The sequence below is a fragment of the Theropithecus gelada genome, chromosome 10 (assembly GCF_003255815.1).
Source record: "Theropithecus gelada isolate Dixy chromosome 10, Tgel_1.0, whole genome shotgun sequence".
NCBI lineage: Eukaryota > Metazoa > Chordata > Mammalia > Primates > Cercopithecidae > Theropithecus > Theropithecus gelada.
The window spans coordinates 3,140,123-3,147,393 of record NC_037678.1 but is presented as its reverse complement, the minus strand read 5'-3'; positions in this window follow the sequence as shown (position 1 = coordinate 3,147,393).

Sequence of the window (7,271 nt, the reverse complement as noted above, 5' to 3'; positions counted from 1 at the left end):
TGAGGAGGTGAGAGCTTGCAGGAGCTCCAGGGTCCCAGGACTGAAGGGTCTTTTTGCCTTGTTCCTGGGGTGCACTCTAGATACAGAAGCGATGCTATCAGCCTTTGCCCCACGTTCCCTCATCACCTACTGGCTGGATTCCCGGGGACTTGTCTGCGAAATAGAATCACACCACGCTTATTTGGAGGAGCTGAAAGGTACAGCCAGACTGTGATGTGATTAATACTTTAATCTACAGACTCCAGGCTGGGAGCTGGGAGCCTTCACCCAGAGAGGGCTCTTGGGGCGGGGTCCGCCCTGCCTGAGGATGCTGGGAGCCTTCTGCAAGGCTGAAATCCCGGGATCAGAGCTTCAGGCCAGGCTGCGTCTCATAGGAGATATTTTGGACACCTAAATCCCAGCTACATCCCAATGTCCCCGAAATAACCACCAGCTAGCACTTCTGAAAGTGCTGGCTGTTCTGTTTCCAATCAAACTGCCGCCATCTGACAGCTGGCCCGGAGGAGGAGGCTATGGGAGCGTTCCGGGTCTCGTGGATCCAGGTCCACTTGCCACAAATCCCTGGATGCTTTCGAGCCCCATTTTCCACATCAGATTTATAAGGACCCCAATGGTACAATGGGGTCTCTGAAAACTGAATTAAATAAAATAATCCAGACCTTTTTGAACAGCTTTGCCGTTTAAAGCTTCCAATGAATGATGCACCGTGATGGGGGAAGGGAAGGTGGGGCTTCCAGGAGCACCCACCCACCTCTGAAGGCCAGGCTTGCCCTGGTCTGTCTGGGCACCAGCTGTCCTCTGACCTGGGATGTTCGTTTTCTCCCCTACCCACTTGCCACCTCCACTGGGCAGCTTTCAAGATAAGCCTCAGCCCTCAACTGCAAACTCAACACCTTGGGAAACTGCCTTGACTCCCCGGCCGACAGGTGCTGCGTCCCTTCTCTGTGTTAATATCTGCAGTTCAGGGCGAGGCTCATGCCTGTGATCCCAGGACTTTGAGAGTCTTAGGCAGGAGGATTGCTTGAGCCCAGGAGTTTGCGATCAGCCTGGGTAACATAGAGACCCCATCTCTAACAACAAAGAAAAAAAACCCTGCAATTCATCCATCGTATCTTATTCCATAATTTCTCTTATTCTGTTCATTCTCTGTGTTCTCTCCTCTGCTAAACATGTCTCACCCCTCACCTGTCTTCACCTCCCTCTCTCCTCCCATCCTCCTCCCCCTTCTAATCTCTCTCCCTCTGTTTCTCTTTCTCTTGCCATCTCTCTCTCTGTTCCTCTATTTCTGTCTCCCTCTCTCCCTCTCTTTGTCTACAGACACACACACACACACACACAGAGCACTGGGCTTTGCATGGGCAGCTCAAGAGGCTGACACAGCCCCAGTCACCCCTTCCCCAGGACTCACCCAGTTTCCCTTACCCCCAGCCCTGTGGGCACTTCCCACGTGGTAGCGTGGAATATCAAAACAACGTGTACTCAAGGGTTGAGACTAAATAAAATTAACTGTTGCATCTGCTCCCATCAGGGGTGCTCCTGAGTGAAACTGACCATTTCTTCTTGGTATGAATGTCTTCAGGTGCAGAGCACACAGTGACCACTAGTGGGGATGTAGAGTCACCGCCAGCATCTGTTTTGGGGCACCCACATTATTATCCACCATTGCTATTGTACATCAGGGCAAATAGGGCACAGTGAAGAAGGAAAATAATACCTTAGTATTAGTATAGTAGTATACCTAAGTATTCTATATAGCAGTATATCATAGTAGTAGTATACCTAAGGTATTATTTGAGTATTTTTGAGCACATGGACATTTGAGAAATGTCCTGGGGACCCCTGGGATCAGCAGACCAGACTCAGAAAGTTGCTGCCCTAAAGAGAGGGTTGGTTTCTCTGCTTTTACACGGGTTCTCTCAGTCCATTTCCCCCTGGAAATATGCCACAGGCTTCGTATCCAGAGAGAATAAAGTGCCACAGCACTGTGTCCAGGCAACTCTCACGCCTTCCTGCCCCAGCATCCTGTCACCACTGGACTCATCTCTCTCCAACACCAGACGCCGGTGTTCCTTCAGCCCCTTCAGTATGCTGCATTTGCTCCAGGTGAAGACCCTTGTACTGCTATTCTCTAACCGAGCACGCTTTGCTCTCAGACTTTTCCCCACTTGGCTCCTCCTTCCACATAGAAGCCTTTCCTGCCCTTGCATGCTCCTCCCACCCAGTCTCATTGCCTGATTTTGTTGTCATTGCAGCACTTGTCACATCAGAAGTTTAGTACTAGTTTGTGTGCATGTTGATTTTCCATCTCTCCACTAAAATATAAGGTCCACGAGGGCAGGGATTCCTTCTCTCCAGGTAACTGCTGCATCCTCAGTGCTGCAAACTGTGGGAGACCCTATTTGGTCCTCAGCAGACTTCTATGTTGTCATCATAAGCCAAGATGTAGGCTGGAGGTGGGGAGCCTAGTGGAGGGGAAGGGACGGTGTGCCACCAACCCCTCATCCCTCCCTTCCTCCTGCTGACACCTGAGTGGGTGTGGACGAGCCAGTCCAAGCAGATCTTACAGCCTAGGGGATGTGGAGCCCGGGGCATGGGGAAGCAGGATGCTGGAAGTTCTGGCCAGTGGCAATAGTTTAAATAGTTCAAAATGAAGGTGCAAGTTAAGTCAGGATTTCCTCTTCTGGTAAGGACAGACTAGGCAATTATGACCAATTCTCCAACTGAACACAATAAAAATATCTGGGCAAAAATATCTTCTTAAAATTTGTTACAGAACTAGTAAGATAGTGAAAAATGTACAGTCCAGAATCACAGGAAAATGGGGGCCAAGCCTTGCATGTGTGGCTGCTTTACTCCTGGGGGCACTTTGCTGATACCACGGGGATCAATAGCGAGGCCAAAAGACAGCAGTGCTTTCCCAGCCATGTGGGGTCCCAGACAACAGGGAAGGCCCCGGTGAGGCCGCCTGGTTTTAGTTGAGACACCGAAGGGCTGAATGTGAGGAGTGGTGAGGAACTAGAGCAGACAGACCTTCTCAGGAAATGGAAGTGACATCTTATTATCTCAACACCTGAGGCTGAGTTGAGACGATTTAGACCTCAAGTGCTAAAAAGCAATGGAAAGAAATGTAAGTCATCTCTGCAAGAAGATAATATCATTCTAAGGCTTAACTGATTCTTCCAAACAACTTTTAAAACACAATATCGGGCACAATAACCATGCATACAAGGAGTCAAAACAATATGAACGAAACCAGCAGAAACAACAGACAATAGAAGTAATCACAGAGACTCTAGCTATTGGAGTCATCAACACATACTTCTGAATAACTATGCTTATAATGTTCAAGGAGATAAAGGAAAAATTAGAAATTTCAGTACATCAATGAAAATTCCTTCTTTAAATGGAAATTCTAATACTGAAAAATCAAATTAGCAAAATAAAATTAAGTGGATGGATTTAAAAGCATAATCTGCTGAAGAGAAAATTAATGAAATAGAAAAGCAAAATAAAATGTCTGGAATAAAAAAAAATAGAGCTACAACATGATGGAAAACATAGAAGAATGGGTATGAAATAGAAAGAACATAAGGAATAGGTTTAAGAGCCTTGTAATTGTAGTCCCAAAAGGAGCTGGGAGACTAGGTAGGTCAGAAAGAAAATTTGAAAAGGTAATGGCTGAGAAATTTTAAAGCTGATGAAAGACTTCAAGCACAGAAGCAAGGAATCTTATAACTCCTATCAAAAACCAAACAAATAAATAAATAAAAGAAAATCCCTACCAAGCTATATCAGAGCAAAAGTGCTGATAACCATAAAGAAAGAGGATTTTTTTAATTAGAGAAAAAGACACATTATCTTCAAAGAGCAACGATTAAAATAATAGCTACTTCTCAACAGCAACGATAAAAACTAAAACACAATGAATGATATCGAGTGCTGAAAAGGAAATAAGTGCTAACCAAGAATGTTATATCCAGTGAAAATATTCTTTTAAAATTAAGGTTCTGTAAAGAGAATTTTCCTACAAACAAAACAGAGAATTTATCACCAGTGATCACACTGAAGGAAATACTAAAGATTGTTCTATAGGCAGAACAAAAATGATCCCAGGTGAAAGGTAAGAGATGTAAAATATACAAGGAACAAAAGAAAAGTGTGTGTGTGTGTGTGTGTGTGTGTGTGTGTGAGAGAGAGAGAGAGAGAGAAAATAATGCCTCATTGGGCTTAAAATAGACAGAGAATTAAAATATACAACAGCAATGCCATACAAGAAGAACATGATAAATGGACCTCATGTGTTTTTAAGCCCTTAATTGTCCAGAAAGAGGGTAAAATAACAACAAAAATATTTAACTTTAATAAGTCAAGAATGCTTATTGCAATATTCAGGGCAACCACTAAAAGACTGTTCAAATAGTCTAAAACTTTCAAGTTAATGGTAGTAAATAATAAAATACATAACCCATAAAACGCAATCTGGGAGAGAAAGAGAAAACAAAAAAGGGAAAATTGAGACAAATAGGAAACACGTCATATATTTAAACGCAAATGGTCATTCATGACATCAAGTCATTACATCAAACGCATGAGCACTCATGTCTCCAGTTAAATATGAAGACTCTGCTGCATTTAAAAAAAATCAAGACTCGGCCGGGCACGGTGGCTCACGCCTGTAATCCCAGCACTTTGGGAGGCCGAGGTGGGTGGATCACGAGGTCAGAAGATCAAGATCATCCTGGCTAACACGGTGAAACTCCGTCTCTACTAAGAATACAAAAAAAAATTAGCCGGGTGAGGTGGCGGGTGCCTGTACTCTCAACTACTAGAGAGGCTGAGGCAGGAGAATGGCATGAACCCGGGAGGCGGAGCTTGCAGTGAGCCGAGATCGCGCCACTGCACTCCAGCCTGGGCGACAGAGCGAGACTCCGTCTCAAAAAAAAAAAAAAAAAAAAAAAAAAAAAATCAAGACTCAACTATATACTGTTGACAAAAGACATTTCATTATGACAAAGATCAAGGAAAAAAAAAACACAAACACACACACGTATATATAAAATGTAAACACCTACCAAAGTTGGTTTTTCTTTTAGATGTGGAACTATGTTTATATTAGATAAAATAGGTTTTGGGGGCATAAAAAGGAATACTTCATAATAAAGTTTTCAATGCATTGAGAAGGTTTTAAAAATATAAATTTATGTGCACTAGTAACAGATGCTCGAAACATTTAAAACAAAAATTGATAGAACTATAAGGAGAGATAAACAAACCCACAGTCAATTGGGATCTCTTAATACATGTCTTAGTAACTGACAGAACAAGCAGAAAAATAAAATCAGTCAAGATAGAGGAAATTTGAAGAACATGAATAACAAAATGGAACTAAGAAATATATATAGAATACACTACCCAACGAATAAACTGTATTTTCAGGAACTCACATCAAACACATGCAAAATTGCATGACATGTTGGAGCATCAACAAAGCTTTCACAGCTCTTGAAGGGAAGAAACGATGTCAAGTCTTTTCCACTATGACAATTCTAGAAAATGGGAATCAACCGTCCCACTTTTGGCAGAGCCTGGGAGGAAGCCGTGGCCACCCTAGGATGGGATGGGAAGAAATCCGCCAAAGGCTGCATGTGGCCTGCAGGATCCCTGCAGAACTGCTGGGCACTCCAGATGCAGATGGCACCTGCACTCAGTCATAAGCTCTTCCCAGTGTGTGTCAGCAAGAAGGGCGGGGCCGAGGGGAGCCACCTGGATGGTGCAGCCCAGTGATAGACAGCTGGAGAGGACGAGACCAAAATGCAGTCGTCTCCCCAGGCCTCTGCGCACGGCAATCAAGAGCGCCCATCCCATTCTCAAGAACAAGGTAAGAATCCACTGACTGGGGAAAGTGGAGGAACGGAGGCCATTCATTTGCCATTGGCAGAGGGGCAGGAAAAGTCCTCGGCCCGGAATCCCATAAGGCAGAGATGTGATTCCCCCTTCTGGAGGAGAGAAAGAAAACTTTCTGCTTCCTAAGACCTGTCACAGACACCAGGCAAAGTTCGCCTGCTACAGGGGAGGGGCCGGAGGGCCAGAATGCGGCAAGGGCCTCACCCCAAGCTCTCTCCAGTGGTCAGTGGGGGTGACCCAAGCAGAGGGACAGGGCGGTGGCAACAATACCTCTTTGGGCTCTCAGATTCAGGGCTATCTCCTTAGAGTTCTCTCTCCAATCCCTCAAAATAGCCCTTGGTCCCCGGACTGCCTTCTGTCCCTACAATGTCATGAAATCATTCTGACCATTCACCTGTTGCCCCTTTCCTGTCCGCAGCCTCTGCTGGAACACGACCCAGAGTGCAAGGACTCACCTGGTGTCCCGTCTGTCCCCTGAGACAGGCTCTACAACCACCTCACGAATGAAGGCCTGGGAACTGCCACTACCTACCATGAAAGGGCCAGTTATTAAGTGCCTACTGTTTGCCAGGCATTGGATTTGCCCCTTAACCCACACATGGACCCCATGAGATCAGTATTTTTATTTGAATTTGTAGAAGGAGGAACCAGGGCTCAGGGGGGATGGCACAGCTGCTGTGTGGGGAACTGAACCCTGCACCTGGCCTCGCCTCTGGCCCTGCAGACCTGCAGAAGCTCCCATGTTGCCTCTTCTGGGAGAAGAGAGGACCTGGGTGGGGCTCGTGATTCATCACACTAAGAGTCGTCACTGTGGCTCCCCAGACTGGGCCTGCAACCCACACCTTGGGCATGAGGGTGAGATAGCCCTGGGGAGGTCCCGGCCCAGGCCAGCCCCAGCACCCCCCGCCTCCTCACTGTGGTTCTGGGCCCGTTCCCAGCCTCACAGAGAGGCTGCTTCCTGAGAGAGCACACACAGCCCTTAGCGTTCCCAAGCCAAGGCCCCGCCCCAGTTCCCTTAAGAGCACCCCCTCCTGGTGCCCAGTCGGAACCAGGGTAAGCAGTCACCGCCACTGCCTCTCCATCAGCCATGACAGACGGCCTCACTGGGCTCCTGGCATGAGACCACAATTAGCAGACCCGAGTTTACAATCTAAATAAACTCCTCTTTAAGGAGAATACTTTTCCTTTCATTATTTTACGGGCAGCCAGTTAGAGCCGCTTAGTAAAAATCATTTTAAATAGCAATAAGGCTACTGTTGCTGGTGGGGGGTGATGAAGGCCGTGGGCCCTGAGCATCCTGTCAATGCCTTGAACTTGACGGGAAGAGCCAGGCCTCCTTGGGCAGCCCCCTGGGTGCTGGGGAGGGT